The sequence below is a fragment of the Pleurodeles waltl genome, chromosome 7 (assembly GCF_031143425.1).
Source record: "Pleurodeles waltl isolate 20211129_DDA chromosome 7, aPleWal1.hap1.20221129, whole genome shotgun sequence".
NCBI lineage: Eukaryota > Metazoa > Chordata > Amphibia > Caudata > Salamandridae > Pleurodeles > Pleurodeles waltl.
The window spans coordinates 1,342,599,722-1,342,618,050 of record NC_090446.1 but is presented as its reverse complement, the minus strand read 5'-3'; the positions used below and the strand labels follow the sequence as shown (position 1 = coordinate 1,342,618,050).

General features: G+C 48.3%; 1 protein-coding gene across 6 annotated transcripts in view; it reads left to right on the top strand.

Moving 5' to 3' along the window:
* The first annotated feature begins 7,841 nt into the window (after positions 1-7,841).
* The window catches only part of LOC138246278 (CD82 antigen-like), a 173,781-nt gene continuing 163,293 nt past the window's right edge, over positions 7,842-18,329 (top strand). For 2 of the 6 annotated variants that reach the window (XM_069200716.1, XM_069200713.1), the window contains exon 1: positions 7,842-7,974. The gene's annotated coding sequence lies outside the window, so the exon portion shown is untranslated. Of the gene's footprint in view, positions 7,975-12,299; positions 12,434-18,329 lie in introns of those variants that run through there. The other 4 variants (XM_069200717.1, XM_069200714.1, XM_069200715.1 and 1 more) reach the window with 3 other exon arrangements.

The window sequence follows — 18,329 nt, the reverse complement described above, 5'->3', positions numbered from 1 at the left end:
CTGCAGGGCAATGAGGGTACCCACCGAAGAGGCCTCCAAAAAGGAGGACTTGCAAGTGGCGCTGAGGGCCTGGGCAGAAGCCCATTTAGAAGAGGATGATGAGGAAGAGGATCCAGAAAATGGCCCCTCAGAGGATTTGTTGCTATCTGTGGATGGTGTTACCACTGCAATTGTGCCCCCTTCCAGACCAGGGAGCAGTGTCTCTGTGCAAAGCCTGACCGCAGAGGAAAGGAGAGAGGAAAGTGAGTTCCAATTGCAAATGGCAAAACTGAAAATTGAGGCTCAACAGGAGGAAAGAAGGGCAGAGAGAGAAGCCAAGCAAGCTGAGGCTGAAAGAGCAGCCAAACAGATTCAAGCTGAAAGAGCTGAAGCTGCAGCTGAGAGAGCCTTGGCTGAAAAGAAACTGTTATTGGCTCATGAACTGAGTCTCATGGAGCTGGATCTCAAGGCAAAGCAGTCTGAATCCAGCAATAATGGTGGCAGCATACTGACAGGACCTGCTGGAGAAAAAAAGGTTTGTATACCCAAAAATGTGGTGCCCAGTTTTGTGGTGGGAGATGACATATATAAATGGTTAGCTGCTTATGAAGTTGCACTAAGGGCTCATGAGGTTCCTGAAGGGCAATGGGGGGTAGCTATGTGGGGTTATGTGCCGCCATTGGGGAGGGACACACTTCTCACATCGGATCAACCTGATCAAAACACATACCCACTTCAGAAAGCCACTTTACTTGGCAAGTTTGGGCTGACCCCTGAGGGATACCGTCAGAGGTTCAGGGACAGCACCAAACAAACCACACAAACATGGGTAGATTTCTTTGACTTTTCCAGTAAGGCACTGAATGGATGGGTGCGGGGCAACAAAGTAGATGATTATAAAGGGTTATGTGACTTGATTCTGAGAGAGCATATGCTTAATAGTACTTTTACAGAGTTGCGCCAGCACTTAGTGGATAGTAAGCTGACTGATCCCAGGAAGCTTGCTGAGGAGGCGGACCTCTGGGTTAGCACCAGAGTGTCCAAGAAGGTACCTGGGGGGGACACCCACAAAGGTGGTCAGGGTTCCCAACAGAAGAAAGAGGGGGGAGATAAACTTACAGATAAGGAACTCTCCAAAGGCCCCCCAAAAGAATTCCCAGGGAGGGGGTGGCAACCATTCCTTTTCCAGATTTGGGAAAAAGCCAGGAACATATGATAGGTCAGGGAAATCCAACCCCAAATGCATGGAGTGTTACCAGTATGGTCACTATAAAGGCGACTCCCAGTGCTCCAAGAGAGCACCGTCCACTACCGGACAGAAACCTGGGTTGACTAGTGTAGCGCTCGGGGGGAGATGGACCCAGATAGCTTTGGGAACAGGTAGAGATTTCCCTAGTGTCCCTGGGAGAAGGAGAAATGGTGCCCAAAGCCCACATGCCCCAAAATACTTCCAAGTACAGGCAGTGGGTCACCATTGATGGGCAGAAGGTGGAGGCTCTGCGTGACACAGGAGCCAGTATGACTACTATCAAGAGTCAGCTGGTGTCAACAGAGCAGATAGTCCCTAATACATTCCACCAGGTCATAGTCGCTGACAATCGTGAGAGTCACCTACCGGTGGCTCTGGTTCCCTTTGAGTGGGGGGGGGGTCTCTGGTACTCTGAAAGTAGCTGTGAGTCCTGCCATGCCTGTAGATTGTCTGTTAGGCAATGATCTTGAGCATACTGCTTGGAAAGAAGTGGAGCTCAGACCTCACCTGGAGATGTTAGGGTTACCTGAGTGGGTCTGCATGACCACACGGTCCATGGCTGACCGAGAGGGAAGTCAAAGTCGTCTGGAGCCTGGAACAATGGCCCAGAGAACTGCCAAGAGGAGGGGCAAGGGGCGCGGGAAACCGGTCCCAGAAGTTCCCGCAGTGGTTGACGGGGCTCCTGAGGAGGAGGCTCCCGAACCAACTGGGGAAGACATTGCCACCCTAGGTGACCTACCTGAGCTTGCTGGCTGGCAAGTTGAGGGTGGACCCACCAAGGAGGAATTCTGCAAGGCGCAGAAAGAATGTCCCACTCTAGAGGGTCTGAGGAAGCAAGCCTCAGACCAGGCGGCAGGTGAAGCCTCTGGCGATCACCACATATATTGGGAGAATGATCTCCTCTACAGTGAGCCTAAGGTTCCGGCCTTTGGGGCAGCGCGTGTGCTGGTGGTCCCCCAGTGTTACCGAACCTGGTCTGGCTCACGACATTCCCCTGGCAGGACATTTGGGGCAAGGCAAGACCTTTGACAGGCTTATCACCCACTTTTATTGGCCCAAAATGAGGACAAACTCAGATAAGTTCTGTAGATCTTGTCCTACCTGCCAGGCCAGTGGTAAAGCAGGAAAAAGGGTTAAAACCCCCCTGATCCCACTTCCTGTCGTTGGCACCCCCTTTGAAAGGGTGGGCATCGAGATTGTTGGTCCATTGGACCCCAAAACTGCCTTAGGCAACAGGTTCATCCTGGTTTTGGTGGACCATGCCACCCGTTACCCAAAGGCAATCCCTCTGAGGACCGTAACTGCACCGGTGGTGACCAGAACTCTGATGGGGATATTTACCCCTGTGGGATTCCCAAAGGAGATAGTGTCTGACAGAGGCACTAACTTCATGTCTGCATACATGAAGTCTCTGTGGGATGCGTGTGGTGTAACCTACAAGTTCACCACACCCTATCACTCCCAATCTAATGGTCTTGTGGAGAGATTCAACAAGACCTTGAAAGGCATGATTGGTGGCCTCCCTGAGGCCATGAGGCGTAAGTGGGACGTCCTCTTACCATGCCTTCTCTTTGCTTACAGAGAGGTCCCCCAGAGGGGGGTGGGGTTCAGTCCCTTTGAGCTTCTCTATGGGTACCCTGTCAGGGGACCCTTAAGCATTGTCAAGGAGGGGTTGGAGAAAGCTCCAAAGGCGCCCCCTCAGGATGTGGTCAGCTACATGTTGGCCCTCCGCAACCAGATGACCCGCTTCTGGAAAGAGGCCCAAAGTAACCTTGAGGCCAGTCAAGAGGTAATGAAGCGCTGGTATGACCAGAAGGCCACCCTGGTAGAGTTTCAACCTGGAGACAAAGTGTGGGTAATGGAGCCAGTAGAGCCTAGAGCTCTCCAGGACCGCTGGTCTGGCCCATTTGAAGTAAAGGAGCGGAAAGGGGAGGCCACTTACCTAGTGGACCTCCAAACCCCTAAGGGTGCTCCATGTCAACCGACTAAAGGCTCATTTTGAGAGGTCTGAGGTCAACATGCTTCTGGTCACAGATGAAGGAATGGAAGAGGAGAGTGAACCTCTCCCGACCTCCTCTCTGCCCAAGAAGGTAATGGGTCAGTGAAAGGGGTCATTCTCTCTGACTCTAAACCAGAAAGGAGACTGCTATGAGCTGTTGGAGCAGTTCTCCCCCCTGTTCTCCCTTACTCCTGGACTGACCCACCTCTGTGTTCACGACATTGACACCGGTGACAGTCTCCCTGTGAAGAACAAAATTTACAGGTTATCGGATAAGGTGAAAGCCAGCATCAAGGAGGAGGTCTCCAAGATGTTAGCTTTAAGGGTTATCAAGAAATCCAGTAGTCCCTGGGCCAGCCCAGTGGTGTTGGTCCCTAAGGCTACTGCCCCAGGTGCGAAGCCAGAACTCTGGTTCTGTGTGGACTACTGGTGTCTCAACTCAGTCACACGGACTGATGCTCACCCCATCCCCCGAGCTGATGAGCTCGTTGACAGGCTGGGCGCTGCCAAGTTCCTGAGTACGTTTGATCTTACTTCAGGGTACTGGCAGATCGCCCTGACTGAGGGGGCTAAAGAGAGACCCGCATTTTCAACCCCTGATGGCCATTACCAGTTCCGGGTGATGCCATTTGGATTGAAAAATGCCCCCGCTACCTTCCAACGGTTGGTTAACGGGGTCCTAGCTGGCAAGGATGCCTTCTGTGCAGCCTACCTGGATGACATAGCTGTCTACAGTTCCAGCTGGGAGGAACACCTGCTCCACCTCAAGGAGGTACTTCAGGCCCTGCAACAGGCAGGCCTGACCATCAAGGCTAGTAAGTGCCAGATTGGGCAGGGTTCCGTGGTGTACTTGGGACACCTAGTGGGTGGTGGCAAGGTGCAGCCACTCCAGGCCAAGATTGAAACTATCAAGGCCTGGCAACCACCTAGAACTCAGACTGAGGTGAGAGCCTTTTTAGGCCTCACAGGATACTACCGCAGATTTGTCAAGGGCTATGGTACCATTGTGTCACCCTTGACAGAACTCACTTCCAAGAAACAACCTAGGCTGGTGAATTGGACAGAGGCTTGTCAGAAAGCCTTTGACTCTCTGAAGGAAGCCATGTGCACGGCCCCCGTGCTCAAGGCCCCTGACTACTCCCAGGAATTTATCGTGCAGACAGACACTTCAGAGCATGGCATAGGGGCAGTCCTAGCACAGCTAAATGAGGAGGGCCTAGACCAACCAGTAGTCTTTATTAGCAGAAGGCTATTACCACAGGAACAGAGGTGGAGTGCTATTGAAAGAGAAGCTTGCTGTGGTCTGGGCACTAAAGAAGCTAAAACCCTACCTGTTTGGGACTCACTTCCGGGTTCAGACAGACCACAGGCCCCTCAGATGGCTCATGCAGATGAGGGGTGAGAATCCAAAACTCTTGAGGTGGTCCATTTCCCTACAGGGGATGGACTTTACGGTGGAACATCGCCCCGGGGTTGACCACGCCAATGCTGATGGTCTCTCCAGATACTTCCGCCTTAGCGATGAGAGCTCCCAGGAGGTCGGGTAGCTCTCCCCACTTTCAGCTGGGGGGGACACATGTTAGACCGGACAGCCTTAGGGTGGTCACCCCTAACTTTTTGCCTGCCTCCCTCCACTTTTTGGACACTGTTTTTGCTGGCTTTTAGACTCTGCGCACTTTACCACTGCTAACCAGTGCTAAAGTGCATATGCTCTCTTCCTTAAAACATGGTAACCTTGAATCATACCTGATTGGACTATTTAATTTACTTATAAGTCCCTAGTAATGTGCACTCTATGTGCCTAGGGCCTGTAGATTAAATGCTACTAGTGGGCCTGCAGCACTGGTTGTGCCACCCACTTAAGTAGCCCCTTTTCCTTGTCTCAGGCCTGCCATTGCAAGGCCTGTGTGTGCAGTTTCACTGTCACCTCGACTTGGCATTTAAAAATACTTGCCAAGCCGAAACCTCCCCTTTCTCCACATATAAGTCACCTCTAATGTGTGCCCTAGGTAACCCCTAGAGCAGGGTGCTGTGTGGGTAAAAGGCAGGACATGTACCTGTGTAGTTTACATGTCCTGGTAGTGTAAAACTCCTAAATTCGTTTTTGCACTACTGTGAGGCCTGCTCCCTTCATAGGCTAACATTGGGGCTGCCCTCATACAGTATTGAAGTGGTAGCTGCTGATCTGAAAGGAGTAGGAAGGTCATATTTAGTATGGCCAGAATGGTAATATAAAATCCTGCTGACTGGTGAAGTTGGATTTAATATTACTATTCTAGAAATGCCACTTTTAGAAAGTGAGCATTTCTTTGCACTTAAATCTTTCTGTGCCTTACAATCCACGTCTGGCTGGGCTTAGTTGACAGCTCCTTGTGCATTCACTCGACACACCCCAAACACAGGGTACTCAGCCTCACTTGCATACATCTGCATTTTGAATGGGTCTTCCTGGGCTGGGAGGGTGAGGGCCTGCTCTCACACAAAGGACTGCCACACCCCCTACTGGGACCCTGGCAGACAGGATTGAACTGAAAGGGGACCTGGTGCACTTCTTAGCCACTCTTTGAAGTCTCCCCCACTTCAAAGGCACATTTGGGTATAAAACAGGGCCTCTGCCCTACCTCATCAGACACTTGCTGGAGAAGAAACCTGAACCAGAAACTACATCATGCCAAGAAGAAGTGCCTGGCTGCTCAAAGGACTCATCTGTCTGCTTTCTACTAAGGACTGCTGCCTTGCTGTTGGCCTGCTGCCTTGCTGAACTCTTGTCTGGCTGTGAAAGTGCTCTCCAAGGGCTTGGATAGAGCTTGCCTCCTGTTCCCTGAAGTCTCAGGACCAAAAAGACTTCTCTTTTTCACTTGGACGCTTCGTGCGCCGAAATTTTCGATGCATAGCTTGTTCCGCGGGGAGAAAAACGCCGCACACCGCCGCTGATCGACGCGACGCCTTTGGGACAACCGGAACTTCGACGCACGGCCTCGCAAGGACAACGCCGCCTGACCTCCAGAGGAGAAATCAACGCGACGCCTGCCGTGAGAGCGAAACTTCGACGTGCAGCCCCGCAGAACGACACGCAGCCGGAAAACAAGCAGGAGAATCCACACACAGACCCGGGACATCTGGTAATCACTGCGATCCACAGAAAGAGACGTCCGCGTGCCAGAAAACGACGCACGACTTCCCCGCCTGAAAAATAACGACGCAAGTCTGTGTGTGCTGGGGAGATATCGACGCACACATCATTTTTCCACGTATCGCTTCTTCTGTGCCCCTCTGAGGAGATTTTCCACTCCAAACCAGGTACTTTGTGCTTGAAAGAGACTTTGTTTGCTTTTTAAAGCATTAAGACACTTTATATCACTTTTCAGTGATATCTCTACAATTTCACATTGCAACTTTATTCGTTTTGACCTACAATTATCCTGATAAATATTATATATTTTTCTAAACACTGTGTGGTGTATTTTTATGGTGGTATATGGTGGTATTGTATGATTTATTGCACAAATACTTTACACATTGCCTTCTAAGTTAAGCCTGACTGCTAGTGCCAAGCTACCAGAGGGTGGGCACAGGATAATCTTGGATTGTGTGTGACTTACCCTGACTAGAGTGAGGGTTTTTGCTTAGACAGGGGGTAACCTGACTGCCAACCAAAAACCCAATTTCTAACAATTATCCTTTTGTTCTGAAAGGTGTGCAGCTTCCTGTGTGTGGGGGGTGGAGGGGGCAACGCTCCTCCGCCCTTATGGAGGAGCCGCCCCTAGGACTCCAGGGTTCATGTATAGGATACTGTAAAACTCACCCATGACTGCAGAGACTCGTGTATGTAACGTTCTGTGCATTAGGGGCCTAACAGGGCATCGCTGCAAACATTAAACACGCAGAGACGTTAACTGCTTTCTGATCTGCCGAGGGACCTCCTCCGACCTTTTTATTAACTCCTGTTCACTTCACAGGCTAAACCAACACCCCTCAAAACCCCGGGGAAGACTAATACACACTCCCTCTCTTAGCGTGCGTCATGACGAACACACCAGTGTACATGAACTTGGAATACAATAATTAGGGCCGGGTGGGTCCTCGCTTGGCAGGTAGCGCTCGATCTACCGTCGTTTAAAAACCCATCCTTCTAACAGCTGACTCGCTCTACCGTGCTCAGAACCAGTGTCTTCGGACTGACTTCTGACAGGTTGCTTTCTCAACCCCAGCCCTACCGACATTACACGTCACTGGTCTGAATGGGTCTCCCTCAACCCTATCGGCCTTCTACATGTAAGAGAAACCCTGTCGCGACTTACTCTTTCACGGCCATACCTCCTCTCACTGGGAATCCTCGTAAAGTGACTGACTCGGTCCCAGCCTTGCTGATCTTTCAGGGATATGGGGCTGCCAACGTGAACCAACTTTATTTTCATGAGTTTCACAAACTTGGCATCTCTGTTTGTAACTCCCTCTACTCCACCTTAAGCCTTGGCGTAGAGATGCGACCCGAGTGGACAAATCAGACGGCTGGTGTTTGCATACCTCTGGTCCCGGTAGGGAATTATCATGACCCCGCCCCCAGGGAGGGGCCAGTGTGGAGAGGTTCGGTGTGAGTGAGCACTGCTGAGCCAGCACTTTCAAACTGCACGAGAGAGCCGGGCAGACAGACACCAGGAAGTGTAACTGACAGATCCAGTCCACCTCTGGGGTCGGTCCATCGTCCGGGCGGCAGAACAACAGAGAAACCCCACTACCAAGGCTGGTAAGCGATTTCATTTTATTTATTAGTGTATTTCTATATTCCGCGCTCGCCCCAGCTAGCGCTGTCACTGCGATCTGTGGTCTGAAGGGGTACATCGAGGGATGTGGTCTACTTTCACCATGCGCCCCAACTTTTAAATTCTTTCCTTGATGATTTAATAGCGGTATCACCCCGTCGAGAGTACACCGCTAGTTCGCGATGGAAGGCTGCGTAGATAAACAGTAACAGAATGTACTGTTCCTGAAGTATTTAAGCTGGATCGTCTCGAGGCCCTCGCAATAGACTCTAAAATATAATTGTTAAATAGTCTGTAAACGTCCTGACTTTGGCTTAGAAAATCGCTTTTAAAGATCCAGTTTAGCGCTGTTAGGGACTGGTGATGGCTTCACACTGTACACTGTGCAAAGATATTCACAAATACTACTTTTCTTAGCCAGATGTGCATGAAAATGCACAAAGACCTGTGCACTCATTTAGTTTTTGGAGTAGCAGCTTAGCCAGCTAATGGTGTGACTGTGCTCTTCGGCACACAACTGAGTATGCTTTTCATGTTGTTGCACTCAGTTATTTATGTAGCGCAACACTGGCTGCCGGTGGGTCGCTCCGCTGTCCAGCATCAAGGGATCCTCATACACCATTTAACAAAGGGTGCCCTGCAGCAGCGGCGGTGATAGCACACTGAAGCCCACTTCTTGCTGCCAGTGCCTGTGGTTCTAGGTTTCCGCTCTATATTTCTGTGTGATTGGTCTGTCTCAGAGCTCTGCGGCGGGGGGTGGATGTGGGCCGGGGAGGGGCTTTGAAGGTGGGGGGTGTTTGCAGGAAGCGCGAGCTCCACTGAGTGGGGCTGTCCCTGGCAGTAATCCAGTTGAGCGGGTCAATGCGCTTGTTGCTGAGATCTGTTCGCAGCTGCAACCTACATTCCACCGGATCCCAGCCTTACAAAGTTAATAAAATACGTTTCCTGTATTATTTTAAGTGCCACAAAAAGGACGTGTGTGCCGAGAAGTGTTATGTAGATGAAACATTCATAGTATGTTAAAGCTCCCTGAAGTGGGTGGAAGTTGGCATGTTGGCACCATGCAGTATACCCACTCCAACGAATAGCTATAGAGTTGTGCATCGTGGTGCATATGACAGGGGCGCGGCCTGCATTGTCCATTTTTTTCTCCAGACTGGGTGGGGTACCTGGGAATCGCCTCTGCTTTGCTTCCTCCCGCCTCCCCCTCAAGCCCCCGAGGGACATTGCTGAAAACACTTGCTGCATGTTGATGGGCTAATACAAAGAACGTATTCATGAGAGTAACAGGAACTCAAGGGGAAGGGCGAGGCGGGGGTCAGCTTACTTTGCCCCCACTTCCCTCCGCCCCCCTCAATTTCAAAATGGAGCAGCCAGTTCAGCGCCCCACCTTCCCCCAAGTCTACAAGACCAGAATACAAACCATGTCGGTTTCCAAGTCTCCTTTCCACCCCGCCCCCTCCCCTCTAATGAACTTGTCAAGTGAAGTCAGCACCGAGAGAAAGTGTTGTTGCAGCTGCGCTATTTTCTGGCTGTAAACAAATGATTCACGGAACCTGTACAGGGGTGTGGAATTTATTAAAATATCTACTTGTCCACTGGACAGGTTGCTTCTCAAATCTACTTGTCCTGTAAAGAGATCTACTTGTCCCTTTGGTGCCATGTAGTGTGGCGCCAAATTATGGCAGCAATCTCATTATGTAAGAGCTCTGATAATAGCCTCTCTGATTATGCCAGGGCTACTACCATAGTAGGGCTTGAATACTTGCAGTTTCAATCCCTACTGTAGCAATTTCCTTATTTTTCCACCTTTCTGCAGATCTGCATACTGGGGCTGAAGGAAGCAGTAAGCAATAGTTCCAGGGCTGGAATGCCTTGGAGTCTGCAAACCTACTAACCTGCATGTTTTAAAGATTTTCACCAGCTTCTCTCTAATATTTTCCCATAATAAGAAAGGTTGGACATTTACTCCTGACAATGGCAGAATTAGAACTTCTTCCAGGGTTGGGAAGAAAGTGTCTGGAGGGAAAATGAACTTGCAAATGCTCAATAGATTTTCAAATGAGCAAATCTACACATGCGTATTTACCCATGCTAAAATACAGTTCACAAATATTTTATAGGGGTACGACATATACCATGGGTGCACTTTTGTGACTTTCTTTAAGAATTTGGGGCCACATGTAGGTAGGTTCAGATTTGCGACCCGCAAATCCAAATGTAGGATGGTGTCCCTGACACCATCTGTGATTTGCAAGGGCTTCGCAAATGCACACCTCATGAATAATCATGAGGTGGGTCGCAATTTGCGACCCCCTTGCGAATGGCGGCCTCACAGGGATGGTGGCCTGCAGGAGACAGCAGACCACCATGTCTGTGACTGCTTTTCAATAAAGCAGTTTTTTTTTTTTTGTAATGCAGCCCGTTTTCCTTAAAGGAAAACGAGATGCATTACAAAAATGAAAAATGAAACGTTTTCGTTTCATTTAAAAATGTTTACAGTGACATTCACAATGGGGAAGGGGTCCCAGAGGGACCCCTTCCCTTTTGTGAAAGTGTTAGCACCCATTTGAAATGGGTGCAAACTGCGATTGGTTTGCACCCGCGTTCGCAAAACAATCCTACATTGCACTGCGAGTCGCAATTAGGAAGGGAACACCCCTTCCTAATTGCGAGTCGCAAACCCGTTTTGCGATTCGGTAACCAGGTTACCGAATCGCAAAACTGGGTTTGTGCATCGCAATGTGCTTTTTGCACGTCGCAATTCGCGAAAGTCGCTGTTTGCGACATGCAAAAAGCTACCTACATGTGGGTCTTGGTCCCTAATTAGGTCTGGTGTTAACAAAGACATTTTGTTTTTATTAAACTTCTATTTCTCTCTCTTTCGGCTGGCTTTACTGTGAGTGATCGCATTCTTCTCTTCCACAAGGAGCATATTGGCACACAAAGTAGTTTTGTTCAGTGTCAGGAACTACAGTGGCAATCAGTGACGTAATGAAACTGGAGGGTGCCCCTTTGCAAAGAACATGGAGGAGCCCCCTCTCCAAACTCACTCAGGGCAGGTGCTGTGCTGAAGGGGCCCCCTGGAGGGCGGCTGCAGGGCCTTTGTTATGCCACTGGTGGCAATGTGTGCTTTTAGAGTTCAAAAACGTTTTGGGGGGGTTTTGCCAGTGTTTGTTACAATGTTGAGGGCCTGGTAGCTCCCACAACAATAAAGTGTTACAAAAGCCATGTAAAAACAAGACACGCATTGATGAAACTAAAAGACTTATAAAAATATGTCAGATCAGTTGGCTTTGTCAGTGTTTGTTTATTTTCATGCTTCCCATAATCGTGTTGAAAATGGTTACACTGATTTTCCATTAGAAATAATTTTGGGAAATACTAGCATGCATCAAAACATTTTACTAAATGACACTTCATTTGCATCTAATCAGAGAGCATTCTGGGAGCATTATACTTAGCCTCATAGTCTAAACTTTTCAAACATGTGTATACACGTTTTTTTTTTTTGTACTGGAACCAACGTCAGTAGTGAAGTGTGACCTTAAAAGATTTATTTACAGCACTCACTCTAATAATGAAGGTTTTCAAATAATGAACCATAAATACAAGTTCGAACAGCATTATCTTTTGGAAACACATTACCTCAACTGCAGAGAAATTCACTCTCTGTAAACAGGCAGCCAAAGGGTTTGTGCTGCAGAGGGTTGGGCCTACTTGTCCCAAGGACAAAGTAAACATAAAAACTTGTTGCCCTTGACCCCAAACAAGATGTCCCGGGCGTCGGGCGATAGGAATTCCACATCCCTGCTGTAAATGCTTTTATATTAAGAAGATTGAACAGTTTGAAACACGAATCGTAAAAAATGCGCTGCAGTGAACTGAGAAGAAATTGCCACGATGTATCGTGTTTCTTTAAAGTGTTTTAGGGGTGTAGCAGAAATCTGACATACGTTTAATGGACACTTCCGGGGAGACCTACATTGGATTTTATCGGACTTCTAAAGAGATCTGTCTGTGGTACCTTTAATGAGACAAACCCGCCCCGTGGCAGCCTCTACAACTGTAGCGCATTAATAGGACAGTGCCAACACTTTTTAGAGTTATGCACCACACCAAACAGAAGAGTCCAGGCGTGTCCGCTAGGGTCTCCAACAGAATGACTGAGAGCAGCGGCACTTTACAAACCAGATTCATGCCGTGCACAAAATAGGACCAAACCGACGCGTCTCCAGAGACCTGCAGTACACAAACGGGGCAGTCCATGCAGAGATCTGCGTGCACTGAGTATGGACACTTCTCTAGCAATCTGCAGTGCATTTAAGGGGAGAATGGCAGTGCTTCTCCAGAGAAAATTTCCAATAGTACACCAGAGGAATGCACTGCATGAAAAGGGACAGTACCAGCACAGTTCGTCCCAGCGCCTTGAGACCCTCACGAGTGAGTAGCCGCGCTTTACAAAAATCGATTGATTGATTGATACTCAGTATCATGGGACCATGCTTGCACCACTGCATCATGCATTTATCTGGAGACCTGTGATATATTTATTGGGACAGCGCTGGGAGTTCTATAATGGGACCATGCCTGCACCAATGAAGTGTGCATTTGTCTGGAGACCCCTGTATAGTTATTAGGACAGTACTGGCAGTTCTCTAGAGGTTTGCAGTGTCTATAGTTGGACCATGCCTGCACCACTGCAGCGTGCATTTATCTTGAGTCCTCTGGTATAGTTATTGGGACAGTACCGGCAGTTCTCTAGAGGTATGCAGTGTCTATAATGGGACCATGCTTGCACCACTGCAGCGTGCATTTGCCTGGAGCCCTCTGGTATAGTTATTGGGACAGTACTGGCAGTTTTCTAGAGGTTTGCAGTGTCTATAGTGGGACCATGCTTGCACCACTGCATCATGCATTTATCTGGAGACGTGTGGTGTATTTATTGGGACAGCACTGGCAGGTCTATAATGGGACCATGCCTGCACCAATGTAGCGTGCATGTGACTGGAGACCTCTGGTGAATTGATTGGAGTACTGGCAGTTCTCTAGAAGTTTGCAGTGCAATGGGACTATGCCCACACCACTGCAGTGTGCTATTGTCTGGAGACCCCTGGTAAAGTGATTGGGACAGTACTGCCATTTCTCTAGAGGCTTGCAATGTCTATAATGGGGCCATGCCTGCAACACTGTAATGTGCATTTTTCTGGAGACCCATGGTGTATTTATTGGGACAGTACTGGCAGTTCTCTAGAGATCTGCGTTGTCTATAATGGGACCATGCTTGCACCACTGCAGCATGCATTTATCTGGAGACCTTTGGTATAGTTATTAGGACAGTACTGGCAGTTCTCCAGAGGTTTGCAGTTTCTATAATGGGACCATGCCTGCACCACTGTAGCGTACATTTATCTGGAGCCCTCTGGTATAGTTATTAGGACTGTACTGGCAGTTCTCTGGAGGTTTGCAGTGTATATAATGGGACCATGCCTGCTCCACTGCAGCATGCATTTGTCTGGAGCCCTCTGGCATAGTTATTGAGACAGTATTGGCAGTTCTATCGAGGTTTGCAGTTTCATGGGACCATGCCTGCAGCACTGCAGCGTGCATTTGTCTGGAGCCCTCTGGCATAGTTATTGAGACAGCGCTGGCAGTTCTTTAGAGGTATGCAGAGTCTATAATGGGACCATGCTTGCACCACTGCAGCGTGCATTTGTCTGGAGCCCTCTGGCATAGTTATTGGGACAGTATTGGCAGTTCTATCGAGATTTGCAGTTTCATGGGGCCATGCCTGCAATACTGCATCATGCATTTATTTGGAGACCTCTGGTATAGTTATTAGGACAGTACCGGCAGTTCTCTAGAGGTATGCAGTGTCTATAATGGGACCATGCCTGCACCAATGCAGCATGCATTTGTTTGGACCCTCAGGTATAGCTATTGAGACAGTACTGGCAGTTCTCTAGAGGTTTGCAGTGTTTATAGTGGGACCATGCCTGCACCACAGCACCACTGCATCATGCATTTATCTGGAGACCTGTGATATATTTATTGGGACAGCGCTGGCAGTTCTATAATGGGACCATGCCTGCACCAATGTAGTGTGCATTTGTCACGAGACGAGACCTCTGGTGAATTGATTGGAGTACTGGCAGTTCTCTAGAAGTTTGCAGTGCAATGGGACTATGCCCACACCACTGCAGTGTGCTATTGTCTGGAGACCCCTGGTAAAGTGATTGGGACAGTACTGCCATTTCTCTAGAGGCTTGCAATGTCTATAATGGGGCCATGCCTGCAACACTGTAGCGTGCATTTGTCTGGAGCCCTCTGGTATAGTTATTAGGACTGTACTGGCAGTTCTCTAGAGGTATGTAGTGTCTATAATGAGACCATGCCTGCAGCACTGCAGCGTGCATTTGTTTGGAGCCCTCTGGTATAGTTATTAGGACAGTACTGGCAGTTCTCTAGAGGTAAGCGTGTCTATAATGGGGCCATGCCTGCACCACTGCCGCGTGCATTTGTCAGGACACCTCTATATAGTTATTGGGACAGTCAGTGCAGAGCTATCCAGAACCTATATTGAAACATTATTGACCCTTTTCCACAGGTCTGCAGTCTGTGTTTAGAGAAATGTGCTGCATGTATGGGAGATAGTAATGGCCCTTTTCTAGAAATTCTCAGTGTATTTCATTGGGTTGTATTCACACTTCCCCAGAGCAAGCTTTTCTGGATCTGTATTGCACTTTTGTTTGGGACATTGTTGGCACTTCTCCAGACATCTGCAGTATATTTGATTGGAATGTGCTGACAGTTCACACGAGATGTGGAAAGGAATAATAGGGCAGGGCTGGTACTTCTCTAGAAATCTGCAACTTAATTTAATAGATCAGTACCATCACTTCTCCAGACAGAACCCGGGGTTCTCCTGAGCGCAAGTAGTGGACTGTGAGGGCCCTTCGTGTGAGACCCGCAGTACATTAAAAGGGATAATACCAGCATTTGTCCAGGACGCACTTATGTGGAGTTCTACAATACATGTGACCGGACAGGATTTGCTTATCCACTTGCTGACGTCTCGATTTGCAGCAGATTCTGAAATGCAGCTATTTAGAGTGATTCTGGAATATTCCATTATTCAGACTGTAGTGAGCGGCGTGTGAGGGGTGTTCTTGTTGATACAGGCAGGCTATTTCAGATCCTACATAGGCAGGACAAGAGTGACTGGCCAGAACTGACCTGCAGTCTACACTCTGGATATTTAACTGAACAGCAAAGTTTCGGCTCTTTCTGGAGAAACAGGTTGAAAAAGGCCCTCAGTGATAGAGTGAGTTCAATCTAGAGCGGTGGACCCAATATCCTGAGAGGTCTCCTCATTTCTTTCCATTTGGATTTGCATTAGAAAGTGGTGGAGGAATGACAGAACCATAAGCTTCTGGGGGGGTTAACCTGGCTTTAATTTGCCCCATGCATCATTTGCTTATACATTTTGCAGGCTTCCATGAACTTGACCGTGTACGGATCCATGGAGGCATCACTAGGTGTTGTGAGGTCTTAGTCCTTTGTCCAGTGGAAGCAGAGCCTCCAGCCTTAAACCTAGGAAGTTTTTTAGAACTAGTTCTTCTTTAGACTCCTAGGGCCATATTTACAGGGCTCGTGGTGCAGGGCAGTGCAGCACATGCCTTGCTGTCCCGCCATGTGCCACAGGAAAAGGCAGGAATGTGTTGTATCTACAAGATATGGCAAAATTCTGCCCTCTCCACTGTGCTAGCGCTCAAATTGCTGCCATGTGCCAATGCAGGTACCTTTGCACCATGGTGCAAAGGTGCCTGCGTTGTGTTAATGATTGTTTTTGTGCAAGAAGGGGCACCTTCCTGCACAAAAACAAGTGGTGGAGGCGTTTTCCTCCTTCTATGTATGCTGCAGAATGCAGCACACACAGAACGAGGAAGAAACGGGGAGAAATAAAGCTATATCTTCCTGATGAGCCACTCTTATGCCACCTCTGGGGAGGCATAGGCTTTTGACGGTTACCCAGGTTTATGATACCTTGTAAATCTGGGAATGCGTCAAAATCTATTGGTGTTGCGTGGGTACACCCTCGCAATACCCATGGAAACGCCTCCCAGATGCAAAGTAACTCAACGCAGCGACTTGCGCTGCGTTGCCTTACTCCACTTCTACAGGGCCATGTGAAACCACACATATGGTTTTGTAGATTGTAGATATGGGTGTGCAGCCTGCGCTGCCGGTACGTCACAAAAAGTGAAGCATCGCGGAGCAGGCCGCTTGAAAATATGGACCCAAGTGCATAATACTAAAATTGTGCGCTTGCGCCAAGAACAGTGGTTGAGTTCTTTGGTCAGTTGAGAGGTGAATTGGCTTCTGTGCTTTTGAGCATGTGTTTGACAGCATGTCCTGGCCTAGTGTGGTTTTATGGTGGTTTGATTTGGGCTGAAGCCTCAGCATGCTTCGGTACGCCTCACGAGTGAGGGCTTCGACAAGGAAAAAGGATGCAAAAGCAATGTCCTGATTTTTCTGTGATAATCTTTTATGCTCCTACTCCAATTCTTCCTCTTTCCAAATCTTACACCAGCCCTCCACCCCAGGGTAAAGGAGAAATACAATTATTTCTGCCCTAGAATAAAGAAAAGGGACAAAAATAATCTTGATCCTGTGGCAAAGAAAAAGAACACCGATAATCTCTATGCCAGAGTTAAGAAAAGGACCAACACATATCCCGATAATTCTTTTCTGCACCACTGGATGAATGTGTCAGATCTGCACAGTGTTCCTTTGTCTCTAGCTGTTCCACCTGATTTTTTCTTTTTGGCATGGTTTATGGAACCCAATTCCCCGGAGTCACTCGAAATGGAGATCTGGAATTGTCAGGAAGACCCATTTGAGAGAACCTCCATGGGCCTCACACCCTTGTAATTTCACTGAGGTAGCCCCCTCTACCATATCTGCACCAGCCCTGGGTGGTGGCAGTTTATTCCTACTTTTGAGATGCGTGGTTGCTCCCCAGTACAGCATCCATTTTAGGACATCCTCATTCATCACTCCTCATCCCTACTTCTCAACCCTGCTTCTCATCCATCATCCCTACTTCTCATCCATCATACATCATCCCTACTTCTCATCCATCATCCCTGCTTCTCTTCCATCATCCCTACTTCTCATCCATTATCCCTACTTCTCATCCATCATATATCATCCCTACTTCTCATCCATCATCCCTACTTCTCTTCCATCATCCCTACTTCTCATCCCTGCGTCTCATCCCTGCTTCTCATCCATCATCCCTACTTCTCATCAATCATCCCTACTTCTCATCCATCATATATCATCCCTAGTTCTCATCCATCATACATCATCCCTACTTCTCATACATCATCCCTACTTCTCATCCATCACCCCTACTTCTCTTCCATCATCCCTGCTTCTCGTCCATCACCCCTACTTCTCATCCATCATCCATCATCCCTAATTCTCATCCATCATACCTACTTCTCATCCATCATCCCTGCTTCTCATCCATCATCCCTACTCCTCATCCCTGCTTCTCATCCCTACTTCTCTTCCATCATCCCTACTTTTCTTCCATCATCCCTACTTCTAATCCCTCATCCTTGCTTCTCATCCCTACTTCTCATTCATCTTCCATCATTCCTACTTCCCATGCCTCAGTCATCATCCCTACTCCTCATCCAACATCCCTACTCCTCATTCCTCATCCTTCAGTCATACCAACACATTTTCAGTTTTGGAGCCCTGTCAACGTCACGTCGGTGTTTTTCATTGGTTCGTGGGCTTGCCTATTAAAATCTGCTTGCTTTCATTAGTTTAAGGCATGCATACGTCATGCCTTTTCCGGTGGCTAGCCCTCCTCGAGCGCATCGACCAAGTACATAAAACATGTGAGGCTCGATGTTTTCTGTCCGGCTCGTGGACTACTTTTTCTCTAATTTACTAGCGCGATTTCGCTTGGCAGAAGTCGAGTGCTTTACATAGTTAATTGCACTTTTCGGGTTATGTGCATAAATGCACTTTTGCCGATAGGTGAAAAGTCGGGTTATGAGTTTACAACGCTATCAGCTCTAACATGAGCAAACGCGAGACCGTTGCATTGCAAATGCTTGTTCTGTTTGCACAGGCCTCTGCAGAAAGCTCTGCTGGGTTGGGAAATACAAGGAGCCCCAGCAAGGGCCATAAATCAGCTCTTGGAGAAAGGGTTATAGAGGTCATCTACAGTTCAACCGAAAACATTTCTGGTTTCAGTTTCATATGTAGAAAGAAAATGTTTAAAATCAACTCTGGTGACAGTGCAATCCAATTCATC